We start from the raw sequence: 13352 nt of genomic DNA on the forward strand, positions 1-13352 counted from the left end.
AATCTATGACAAAGAAGAACAATTAGAAGAATAAGTCTTACCATTATTTTCCAAATTCATGATTTTTTGCTGTTTATATAATTCTCCAAAAGTTGAATGTCAATTTAATTGTGAACATATTAGCCATATATAGTAGAATCTTGTTAGATTTTTGTACAGATTTTGAAGGAGTTTTTTTTTAATTGCCAATCCTTTGGCAGTTGAAGACTCACACTACTACAATGGGCATGGGGCTAGAAAAATAAGGCTGCTGGAAATCTGGGAGAAAGCTGGCTCAGGTGGTGTGTTTGGAGACAGACAAGAAATGGGGGCTTGTAAACAGATCAGCCAAGAAGGCATACGAAAGGACCAGAGGCAAAAGGCCAAGATGTGCTTATAACAGAGAGAAGGGAGCCCAAGAGTTGGCCAGACATGAAATCCAGAAGCCCAGACAAAAATTGTAGTTAAGACAAAACAATAAATCATCAGAATAGGATGAGGAAGTTGGACTAAATGAACTTTGAGGCTACTTCTGGCTCTAAATCTATAATCCTATGAAACAAGAAAAAAAAAATCCAGAGCATATGTGAAGAGCCCGTGACCATTTGTTGTTCTCATTTGGCTTTACCTAGAGCTTTCAAACTGGTTCTATGAAATTAAGCCCTAGCTGGCTGACAAACTCCTACCAGGAATGGTGCTCACTCTCCCAAGAAGAATAAAGTTCCAAGTGATGCCAAAACAGCAGAAGAGCAGAAACCTGGGTGGGGGATGGGGGGAGGGATTGTAGGAAATAGATGAGATGGGCCAAAGATGTAGTCATTTTTACCTATTTCAGTCACTGTCTATTGTTCTCTACTCTTCTCCAGCCTGTTCAGCTTTCTCTGTGCTCTCCCCCCTTTCCTTTCACTGTCTCATTGTTTCTCTTTTCATAGAATCAAAGAGGATTTTAGAGTTAGTTGCAAGGGTTTTCAATAGCTAATTAATCCAACCCCTATCTGACCAAGAATGTTCCCAATAGCATACGTCCATTTGTGAACCTCCAGGGAGGTAGCAAGGACCCACTAGGCCCTGATGCAGGTCTTTGGACGAGTCCTTAAGAAGTTAATGTTTACTCGAAGGGTAAATTTGCCTCTTTGTAACTTCTACCTATTGCTCCTACTTCTCTCTCATGGGACCAAGAAAGACAATTCTAATCCCTTTCTCCAATGTTGGTCCTTCAAGTAAGTGAAAACAGCTATCATGACACCCTTAATTCTTTCCTTCAGTTGCTGGAGTTCCTTTGCCTCATCCCCATAAAGGCTAATTTCACAGCTCTTCTCCATCCTGGCTGTCCTCCAGATTTTCAATATCCTTTCTAAAATGCAAAGTCTACAATTGAATGCAAACTTCAGATGTGGTTTGACTAGAAAAGAGAGTATAATGAGCCTGGGCAACTTCCTAGTCTGGGTCACCGTGTCATTCTTAATGTAGTCTAAGACTGAACTGCCTTTGTTGTCTACTGTATGACACTACTGGTTTGTACTTTATTTCTTATCCACTAATGTCCCTAGATTTTTTTTGAGACATATTTCTTTTTTTTTTTTTTTAAGCAATCAGGGTTAAGTAACTTGCTCAAGGTTACACGGCCAGTTATTTCTGGGTGTGGTGCTGAGTATCTGAGCCCAGATTTGATCCCCAGGTCATCCCGACACTGGAGCCGGTGCCCTTACTCGCTGTGCTACCTAGCCACCCCCAGACATATTTCTACTTAGCAACACTTTGTCCACTTTGTATTTGGAAAGTTGGGTTTCTGGGCCCTAAAGTAGGCTCTTCTTTTATCTCTATTAAATGAATTTAAATTAATTGATTAAATTAATTTTTAAAATTAAATTAAATCTCTATTATCATCTTAGATTTGGCCTCACTTTCTAGCGTGCTTAAAAAAAATTTCTAACCCAGTTCTATTGTTCAATGTTAGCTATTCCTTCCATCACTGTGTCATCAGGAAACTTGGTAAGAATCTGCCTATGCTTTTTATTCAAGCCATTGATAAAACTGTTAAACATCACAGGAGGAAGGACAAATCCTTGGTACATACTATGAGACACTTCCTTCCAAGCTGATGCCAAACCATTAATTACTACTCTTTAGTTCAATGGATCTTTTAATTAGTACTTAACCTTAACTTATGATAATATAGTATCAATGTATCCATTGCAATTTTTGCCCAAGTTAAATGTTCCCAGTTCTTAATTTGAAAAGATTAATATTTATTTTTTCTAACTTAAAAAACCCCTGAATTAAGTTGCCTTTCCATGTGAAAATATTGATTGAGCTGATTTACCTACTGTCCTATGCAAGACTTAGGAAACTGACCTATACTTATGAGAAATTCAATCATATTTTCATTTACTACAGGTTACAAGCAAGGTAGAAAGAGTTTTCTTAACTAATGATTTTTTAGGGAGGAAGGTCATTTTAGTTACTATTTTGGTTTTAAACAATTCTTTTCCTCTCCTTTGGATAGCTAGAAATAGTTCGTTCCTGATACAAGGAAGGCCTTTCATCTTTAACAGTTAGTGACTCATAGCTAAAGCTTTGCAAGTTGTGGCTGCTATTACCAAGGATGCTGGTATGTATTGGCATTCTTCGTTTCTCTTCAAAATTCATTAAAAAAATACATTCATCTGGAAACATATTTGAATTTTATTCATAACCAACTTGGAAACGACTTGTGTTGACAAGAAACCCGTACAAAAACTGAGATTTTCTGCCAAGCTCTCATATTATCTAAATTCAAACTTTGAACTTTAAAAGGATATAATTTTCCCAACACCCATAGTTGGAAAAGTAAAAGTATATATTCTCACCTCTCAATTCATTTAAGTTGCTACTGACTTTCTCTTTATTCTCAGCATACTGATACAGACCTTCAATTTCTGTGAAGGAAAAAAAATGGTCTACTTGAAAACTTTTGGCTACCATGACAACTGAAGTGTTGAGCTCCCCCCCCCCAAAAAAAGTATTATGCCTTGTATCAGCAAGCACCCCAGCATCCCCAGGGTGGCTGCCAACACAGGTTCTTAGATCTGCTTTGTTAAAGGAAAGCAACTCAAAATGGGTTAACAAGCTTACTTTAATCAGTCAAACATATATTGTTTACCTAGTTCAGGGGAAAAAGGTCAGTACCCTGAACTTCAGAGTATACAGACAGAATTATCAAGACAGAGAAACAGATCAAGTAGACAGGTTTCCAAACTGTCCAACCATTACATCCATACCCAATCAACATCTGGGTTTTTCAAAGCCGGGGGGCTCTCAACAACAGCTTCTCAAAGTCTCATCTGATCAAATCACAGAACACTTCTCAAAGTGAGCCCCAAAACAAAGCTTCAAATCAGGGTTTATATAGCCTTCTCCTGGATCAGAAAATGTAACAACCTTCTGGACCCACTGGCCAATCAAAAAGTATCTACTGAAAAACAAGCCTCCCACCCCAGGCTCCAGGTGCACTTTAGCCTAGGGGCAGGGAAGATCTTAAAATTTTACATTCCCATTACATGCCTCTGTTTATCAAGTTCTTAACAAGCCCACAATCCTTTTGTTTTTTCCTTCTTCTAAAAGCCCAGAGATAGTTGAGCTTAAAATCTACAGTCAGATGGGGCGGCTGGGTGACACAGTGAATGGAGTACCTGACCTGGACTCAGGAGGACCTGAGTTCAAATCCAGCCTCAGACACTTAACACAAAAACTGGCCATGTGACCTTGGGCAAGTCACTTAACCCCAACTGTCCTCCCAAAAAAAGGCAAAAAAAAAAAAATCTGCAGTCAGAGTGAATAACACATAAATACAGAAAATAAGGTCCTTGGGCGGCTTCTTTTTCTTATGTCCTTTTATCAGGCATGATCAGCTTTCTCCATTTGCACCAGGAAGCCAAAGCTAGTTTGGGCTTGTCTATGTATTATATACTAAAATACAAAGAAAAGGTAAAATGCCCTATTTCTGTCAGAGCTGCCCCAGGGAAGGTTCCTGAGTAAGTCTCATCATCAAGAGGCAGTTGGGTGTTAAGAAGACAATAATAACAATAGCTCATATTTATATAGAACTTTTATTGTCTGTAAAAGGTTTTCCCTACAAAAACCCTGAAAGGTAAGTACTGTGGGCATGAAATCTCATTTAACAGATGAGGAAACTGAGGCTCACTCATCATAACTAGGTAATGATCTCAAAGCTGGGAACTAGGTGTCATGACTTATATTCCAAATCTTCTTGTAAGATCAGGGCTAATCCTATGCCAAGCTGTAGAAAATTGTAAGGAAAACAAAACATAGGACATCAAAAGCAGCTATTTCACAGATGTGTTCTATGAAATTTGGAAATAATGAAAATTTCCTTGAGTCTCCTACACCCATACATATAATAAGTTCATGATCTTCATGGGGGGAGGGGCGTACAGGAAGGGACAGCCTTTGCAAAAAACCTGAAAAGGAGGGATAACAGGTCAAAGTCAAAGAAAAGCTATTATTACAGTTTGACTAGAACAAAAATTGTGGGAAGGGAAAAAATAACACTAAAAGGAGAGATTGGAAGACAATGCTAGATGTCTAAATGCCAGGTTAGCAATTCATATTTATCTAATATTCTACTCTGAGCCCTCCCTCCACTAATGTTTTGTTCTGAGGCTTCATCACAAGACCATACGATCAGAGAATCTCAGAGTCTGAAAGGACCTGAGACACTAGAGAATTCAGCTCATGACTGACCAAGAACAGCCCGTACAACATACTGGACAAGTAGTTATTGAGTACATGCTTAAAGACCTCTATTGAGGAGAGATCTACTGTGCCATGAAGCAACTGATTCTTCTTTCAGATACCTCCATTTTGGAAGTTTTCCCTTATATTAAAACTAAATTAGCCACTTAAAGTTTGTCTTTGTGGGGCCAAGCAGACCAAGTCAAATTCCACTTCCAAAAGACAAATATGTGAAGGGCTCTGTAATGTAATGCCAAGGAAAGGCAACTTCGCAAGGTTCAAAATACCAGCATAGGTGCTCTCCATTTTATTCAGTGACAAACCAAGAACAGAGAAGGTCAAAACATGACATCATTCAAAATACAGCTTTTACTAAGAGTGATTAAATAATCTCCAAGTACTACCCCACCCCAGGACCTTCCAATCATTCAATCAATTACAAAGTCTCTGTTCTAAATACTTCTCCACCCCTAGGCTATACCTTCATTTAGTCCACCACAAAGTCCCTCTTCTCAAATGGAGATTAGTTTCCAAACATAAGTAAAATACATTCATTTGCTCAACCATAGAACACAAAAAGGTCAAAAGTTCCCCACCCCTGGATCACAATTGAATCTACCCCAGAGTTACATCAAGTTTAAGCTCAGCACTTAATACCCAAATGGAGGTCTTTTCTTCATCTTGACACAAGGCAAGTTCTCAGCAATCTTAGTTCCTGGGGAGACAAGGCTTAGCAAGGCCACAAGATACATTGCCAGTCTCTTCACTAATTCATCCTCTGTTTGTAGAACAGTCCTAGAACCCCTGAAAACATTAGCAAAACCCTCTCCCAGGATTTCTGTAAACATACAACAAGAAAATCCTTCTTCAGGGCTTCTGAACCAACAGAAAGGTTCCCAGACCCCTGCAACAACAGCACTGTCCTTCACCAGTGGACAGTATTCACTGTCTGCAGGACAGTCTCAGGGCTTCTTAACCAAAAGCCAGGTTCCAGGACTTCTTCAACAGGACAGTCTTTCACCAGTGGACAAATCTGGCAAAACAACATCAAAACAGACAAAGTACCAGTAAAACAGCCATGTCTCCCCAGTCCTTGGCAGCTCAGGGGGCAGGTCTCAAAAGTCCAGGGCAATTCAAAGCAGAGCTCAGCAATTCTCTTAGTCTCCCTCTCTGCCTCCACTTGGGTGCTGCTTCCAAAAAAGTCCTTCTGCCTCTCTCTCGGGTCTCTGCAAATCTATGTCACCAGCTCCTCCCAGTAGGACTTTCTTTTCACATCAACAAGTCCATCCCACAGGTGGGATTAACAAGCTCTGGGTTTTAACACAGTCAGTTTGAAAACCAAGCCAATACATGGGAATCTTTAATTGCCATTACTATCACAGGCTCATGTTCCTTTCCAAATCAATTCTTATCTGGGCTAAACAATCTTTTGTTTGTTTGGACAAAGCAACCACTCAATAAACATTTACTAAGCACTTAGTAGCCAGGCACTCTGCTAACTATTAGAAATACAAAAAAAGACAAAAAGAGCCCTTGCCCTCAAAAAGCTAACATTCTAATGGAAAGGATGTCACATGAAAAGGTATATAGAAGTAGAAGGGAAGTCTCTAGTAAATAGGGCAACCAGGAAAGACCTTTGAGTGGTACTGGTGCTGAATCTTGAAGGAAGCTAGGAATTCTAAATTGTGGAGGTGAGGAAGGAGAGTATTTCATTAATTGTGGACAGTCAGGGTCAAAGCGTAGAAACCGATGGAATGTCTCCTGTTAAGGACCAGCAAATAGATCTTTGTAACTGGGTAAGTAGAGTATGTGAAGGGGAGGAAAGAAAAGGAAAAGTAAGAAGGAGCTTGATTGTAAAGAGCTTTAAATGATCTTTAGTAACTTTGGAGAAAGACATTCCAGTTGAATGAGATCAGAAGCCCCATAGCAGACAGTTTAGAAAACAATGATATAAGAAATGAAGGCACCACATATAGATGACATTCCCAAAGAGCTAAGCCATAAAATGGAGGAGAGTAGATAACAGTTAGTGGGAATGGTGAGATCAAGTGAGGGTTGGTGAGTTTTATTTAGTTGTTTCTGATTTTTCTTTTCTCTTTAAGAACAGAGGAAATGGCATGTTTATAGCTAGCATGGAAGAAGCAAGTAAATAGATTGACAATATGGGTTGGGATGATAATGTGTGGATAATTTTCAGGAATGGAACAGAAAGGGATCAACAGTGCATACAGCCTTGGCAAGGAAAAGGCCTCTCTCTTCATCTGTGACAAAAGTGAATGAGGACATAGTAGTGAAAGATAAGGAGGAGAAAAGAAGGAGGATGTCATAGTGAACTGTCTCACTCCATTTTTCAGTGAAGTATGAGGTGGGAAAGGGAGAAAGGAGTACCATGGAGGACTTGAGGAGAGGTAAGATTTGGAACAACCACTATGGAGGGTGGGATAGCAAACAAAGGGTATGAGGTCATACTGAAAATTTACTATAAATACAGTATTATTTTGGCAATTCTGAAAGAATGATTTGAATTTGTACCAATATCAATATTTGCTGTTGTTGTTCAGTTGTTTCAGTCATGTCTCCCTCTTCATGACCCTATTATGGAATTTTCTTGGCAGAGAGACCCTAATTGTTTACCATTTCCTTCTCCAGCTCATTTTACAGATGAGGAAACTGAGGCAAACAGGATTCAGTGACACGCCTAGGGTCACACAGCTAGTGTCTGGGTCTGGATTTGACCTCAGGAAGATGAATCTTCCTGGCCACTCTATCCACTATGCCACCTAGCAGCCCTAGAAATTAACTATAACACATACAAGAAGACTGTTTTGCCCACTATATTCTATAAGGGCTTTATGTTGGAGTTCCTCCTATATTCTATTAAACACTCACATTAGGTGATAGGGCTTAGGAGAAGTTTATGACCTTGTTCCAATCACATCTGTATGGAGACAACTGTTTTCCCAGTGCAAAAGAGACTCATCTTTTTCTGAGTGCAGAGGAGACTTGCCTTTCTTGCTGACTCCTCAAATTTGATACTCTACATCATCTCCCTAGCATATGAAAAAATCTCAAGGGCTCCCTTTGACCTATTTCAAAAGTCAATGACATGGTTCCATACACAAGAAATAGCCAAGTGCCAGTTCTTAGCTCATCATAAGTATGAGGTCAGAGTCCAGACATTCCTGTAATGGGATATTATAAAGCCAAAGAGTTTTTGGACTTTTTGGAGTAGTGCTTTCAAACCTTTCAAAGATGGCAAATGGATTAGAAAACAGTTTTGTTTTGCCTTCATTTTCTAAATACTGGGACCCATAACACATGCAGGAAGATATAAGCACAGAGTCTCTTCTATCTGGCTTCAAGAAGTTAAGAGCTCAGAGATTGCTAAGTGGTGCGGTGAATAGAGCACCAGCCCTAGAGTCAGGAGGACCTGACTCTATCTGGCCCCAGACACTTAACACTTACTAGCTCTGTGACCTTAGGCAAGTTGCTTAACCCCAATTGCCCTCCAAAAAAAAAGTTAAGAGCTTCTTCAAGTCAATAGGTCCTGATAAAGTTCTTATACTTTTGTTTTTAATTTTAATTTTTTAATTTAATTTTTATATTTTATTTATTATTATTATTATTTAATATCTGTCTAATGATATTTAGATGGCACACTGGATAGAGTGCTGGGATTAGAGTCAGGAAGATTCATCCTCCTGCATTCAAATATGGCCTTAGACACTTCTTAGCTGTGTGATCCTGGACAAGTCACTTATCCCTGTTTTCTCCAGTTTCCTTACCTGTAAAATGAGCTGGAGAAGGAAATGGCAAACCACTCTAGTATCTTTGCCAAGAAAAGAGAGTGGAGTCAGATATAACTGAGTGACTGAACAACAACGATATTTCAAATCCCTAACTCCAGATTCACATGTGGTCAAACATCTTGTCCAATACATTCTCAACCAGAGTGATATAACTAAAGCATACACCTGGTCATGTCTGCCCCCCTGCACAAAAACCTGTTGTTTCCTATTACCTGTAGGATCAAATCCATTCTCCTCCTTTTGGTATTTAAAGCCCTTCACACCTGGGGCCCAGCCTTATTACACTGCATTCCCCTCATGCACTCCTCAGTCTGACCAAATAATGCCTTCTTGCTGTTCCTCAATCATGACAATTCATCATGCATTTCAATACCTTTGCATAGGATGACCCCTAGAACCTAAAATGTTTTCCTGTTTTGCTTCTAGAATTTTTTTTAGAATTACTTGCCTAGTTGCCTTTAAATTTTACTTTAAACACCACCTCCTATAAGGGAATATTATATATAATATAATATATATTACATTATATATGAATAGGAATATTTGTATGTATTTCGTGCATACTTATTTTGGATATAGGGCAGTGAAGTGGTACAGGGGTTAGGGTGCCAGACCTGGAGTCTCAAAAACTCATGTTCTTAAGTTCAAATCTGGCCTCAGACACTTACTATTTGTGTGACCTTGGACAAGTCCCTTAATTCTGTTTGCCTCAGTTTCCTCATCTGTAAAATGAGCTGGAGAAGGAAATGGCATCCTTGCAAAAAAAAAAAAAACCCAAATGGGATCACAAAGAATCAAACATGACTGAAAAATGATTGATCAAGAACTAATTTTGGATATGTTCATATGTACGTGTCTTTCACAATATGATGTAAGCTCCTTGAGCTTCCATTTTTAATTTTGTATTTTAGGAATGTAAAACAGTTATTGCAACAAAGTAGGTGTTTAATAAATATCTGTTGATTAACTGAATCATTCTTTTCAGATGTCAGAATATGATGGTCATTTGGATTTGTCAACAATGAAAGTGATACTGGTAAAACACGCACCATGGCAATCTGGACCTTGCGGGGGAAAGGGCGGGGGAAGGGCAGGGGAAGGGCAGGGGAAGGAGATTGTCATTAGAATTTGTAGGCTTATACTTGAAACATTGATCACCTTTCAAGAAGATTATACACTTCTGACATTTTAAATAGCTAAAGTCAACATTTTCAGCCATCTAGGGAAAAATATTGTAGCATATCATTGAGTATATCTAAACTGAGCCTTTAAACACTTAAAATAACATCTCTACTCCATTTTGCCAATATCTTTTGTTGTAGCCATTTTCTGAAATAGTGCCTCAAATTGCAAAATATGACTTAACAACCAATTACTTGTACAGTTTGCAAAAACAAGCAAATCTCTCAGCAGGAAGAAGCTTTGCCCTGAGGCCTAGGCTCACTCTCTGGCACAGTACCCTCAGTCCTTCTTCATCAGTTCCAGCAATGTTACATTTATTTCCAGCCCAGTAATGTATTGGACTCACAGACACATTCTCTAAACACTCTCCAAGATTCTGATATCATATTCAGTGGAAACTCTCTTCATCTTTTTTTTTTTCCACTCCGCTAATCCTACAATCTTTTTGGTCATTAACACCCAAGGGTAGTGATCACCCTCAAGCGTGATGTCTTTGAATGAGATGGTGAATGGTGCATTATTTAAGGGATCTGGCAACAGTGCCTACAATTTATGAAGAGCTTTAATGGGGTGGCCATGGGCAGATCAATCCAAAGTCATTTGACTAAAAAACCATGTCACATAATTTTGGCGTTAGAACAGGACTGGGGTTAGTCATCTTTCTAATCCACTCCCAAAAGAAATCACTGATGCAACATACCCAACAATTGGTAATTTAGTCTTTACCTGAAGATCTTCAGTGGGTGAGGGGGAGAAGCACAACACCTTGCTAAGGTGGCTTGTTCCAGTTTTGTACAGTTCCAATTTCCAGACTTTTGCCAGCACCACCTCACTGCCCCACTAGGAATCCTGAACATGCATCTTTCTATCCTGCACAGATCCTACTTCTGCTCCATGAATTGCATGCATTTCAAGGAAAAAAAAATCCAAGGTCATCTCTGGGAAGCAATAACAACAAATAGCCTGGTGTTGAGTGCTGAACAGAGATGGAAAGGATCTTTTTGAGCAAAACATAATGCTTCCCATTAGACAGGGAGGACCAGAATTTCAAAGAGTAACAGTCCACACAAAAAGTACACACTGCCAGTGACCAGTAAACAGAATAAAAGCATCCACAGTGTTGTTTCATGGTCACATTCCTGTGTGTGTGTGTGTGTGTGTGTGCTTTCAAAAACATTAGGATCTAATACAAAAGGAAGATCAGAAGATGATCTGAGAAATATAGATTTATTGTTTATAGAATGAGATTAATCAGTGGAAAAAAATTATTTTAAATAAAGAAATCCATGAAAAAAAGTCATTACTACTGAGGTCTTACCTGTAAATAGCTATAAGAATTTATCTGAGTATACATCAACAGGGCAAAATAATAAGGTTTTGGGTATTTTCCTAAAAGGAAAGCAAAACAGCAACAATGCTTTCTGACAAATTTCTGCCTAGAACTTAACTGCGACCTAAATCTAAATTTTCTCTCTCCCTCTCTTTCTCACCTTTCCCTCTCTCTCCCTCCCTTTCTCTGTGTATGGTTTTTCTCTCTGTCTCTGTCTCTCCCCCCTCTCTCTACCTTCCTCCCTTTCTGACCACACCCTCCCCCCTCTGTTTCAAACAGAGGAATTCCTCTCTCTGTCTCTCTCTCTCCCTCCCTTCTTCCTTTTCTCCCTTTCTTTCTCCTTCTCTCCCTTCATCCCTCCCTCCAAATATGGTTGATGCCAAAGCTATTCTTTCTTTTTTTCTCCCATGGAGATTTTCTCTTCTATTCTCTCCTAAATGAAAAATCCCCAGTACTTTTTTCATGAAGATTTTCCATCTGTAACTTAAAATATGAATAGATAGTATTTATACCCACAAGCTATGTAAGTATGTTTAAGGCAGTGTTGCCCCCTTGCTTGAGCTATCTGGGGCAAAGGGTGAGGAAAGATAAACTTCATTATCCCTCCCAGAAATGCAGAGTAGCCAAAGGGACTTCCCAGCTCTTACTGCTTATTTTGATAACAAAGTGTCATGGAATTATCTAGGATCAGTCTTATCAGAAAGTAGCTTCTTCAGAGTCCTCTGTTCTGCTTTTAATCTAAATTTAGAGTTGGCTTATACATGTTAAACAAATTGTTCTGAAAGCAACAGGTGGCGATTCCAGCTACCTAGCCTCAATAAAATTGCCAGGACAGGCTACTGATAGCAGAATGATCTCAGAAAGGTCTCTCAATTCTGAAATGGAATCAAGAATATAGAACTTTGTGACCATCATACTAGAGTTTTGATGGTTTTGTTTTGTTTTTCCAAAAGTTTTCAGTACCTCTAAGGAAACCCGAATGGAACAATATGCCAGTAAGACTAATGTCATTTGCTAGTGAATTTCTAGAATGTATTATTAAAGGGATAATTTGTAGACTTGTGAGTGCTTTTGATGATCACTAAAAGCCAGCATGGGTTCATGAAGAACAAGACATATCAAACCACCCTGACTTCCTTTTTTTTTTTTTTTTTGATAGCATTTTTAGACTGGTAGGCCAACAGAAAGCTATGGAAAGATACAGCTGTATTTCAGCAGACCATTTGTCAAAGAAAATCATTAAACCCTTATACTGCAGGAGAGAGAGAAGTGGGCACTATAAGAATACAGTTAGAATTGATTAAATAACTAGATACAGAGGCATGTCTTTAGGTCAACCAGGACCGAAGTTTCTAGTGCAACAGTACACAGATCTCTCTTTTGCCTTGTTCTATTAAATATTTTTTATCTGTGACCTTGCTGAAACCATAGATGGCATGTTATCACATCTCTGAATGCCACAAAATTAGGTGGCAGAGCTAATATAAGGAATGGCAACTAATATCCAGAATGATCTGGACAGGCTAGAATAACAATGGGTTGACAATAATAGAAAACTGCTACATTTCAGTTTTTAAAAAATCAGAAAAAAAGTTCAAGTTCAACATAGGATTGGGGACATGGCTAAACAATATTCCCTATGAAAAAAGGAATAGTTTTAGTGGATTGCAAACCCATTATGAATGCACAGTATGAGATGGTATAATAGTAATGGAATTTAAAGATCCCCCTGTATTGGCTTGGTTTGCAGATTGATTGTATTCAAACCCAGAGCTTGTGAATCCCACAAGTGGGATGGACTTGTTGATGTGAAAAGAGAGGGCTGAACTGGGAGGAGCTGGTGACGTGAATTTAGAGAGACACAAGCATAGAGAGAGGCAGAAGAATTTTTTTTTGGAAGCAGCATCATGGAGACAGAAACAGAGAGGATTGCTGAGGGCCAGTTTGAACTGCCCAGGACTCTTGAGAGCTGCAACCCAGAGCTGCCAAGGACTGAGGAGACATGGCTGTTATGCTGGTACTTTGTCTGTCTGTTTTGATGTTGTTTTGCCAGATTCATCCACAGGTGAAGGCCAATGCTGTTGTTGCAGAGGTTCTGGAACCTTGCTGTTGGTTCAGAAGCCCTGAAGAAGGATTTTCTTGTTGTATATTTACAGAAATCCTGGAAGAGGGTTTTGCTAATGTTTTCAGGGGTCCTAGGACTGTTCTGCAGACAGAGAAAGAATTAATGAGGATACTGGCAATGTATCTTGTGGCCTTGCTAAGCATTGTCTCCCCAGGAACAAAGATTGCTGAGAACTTGCCTTAGGTCAAGATGA

The 13352-nt window shown here is 39.1% G+C and overlaps 1 protein-coding gene across 7 annotated transcripts in view; it reads right to left on the reverse strand.

Moving 5' to 3' along the window:
* ENOX1 (ecto-NOX disulfide-thiol exchanger 1) overlaps window positions 1–13352 on the reverse strand; it is a 726395-nt gene that overhangs the window by 514946 nt on the left and 198097 nt on the right. For 2 of the 7 annotated variants that reach the window (XM_069068689.1, XM_069068692.1), the window contains exon 3: window positions 2829–2897. The exons of the other annotated variants lie outside the window; for them this stretch is intronic. The gene's annotated coding sequence lies outside the window, so the exon portion shown is untranslated. The remainder of the gene's footprint in view (window positions 1–2828; window positions 2898–13352) is intronic. 7 annotated transcript variants of the gene reach the window in all.

This window comes from Petaurus breviceps, unplaced genomic scaffold (assembly GCF_028583685.1).
Source record: "Petaurus breviceps papuanus isolate PSGF00001 unplaced genomic scaffold, PetGlider_PUasm1.0 90769, whole genome shotgun sequence".
In the NCBI taxonomy this organism is placed as follows: Eukaryota; Metazoa; Chordata; class Mammalia; order Diprotodontia; family Petauridae; genus Petaurus; species Petaurus breviceps.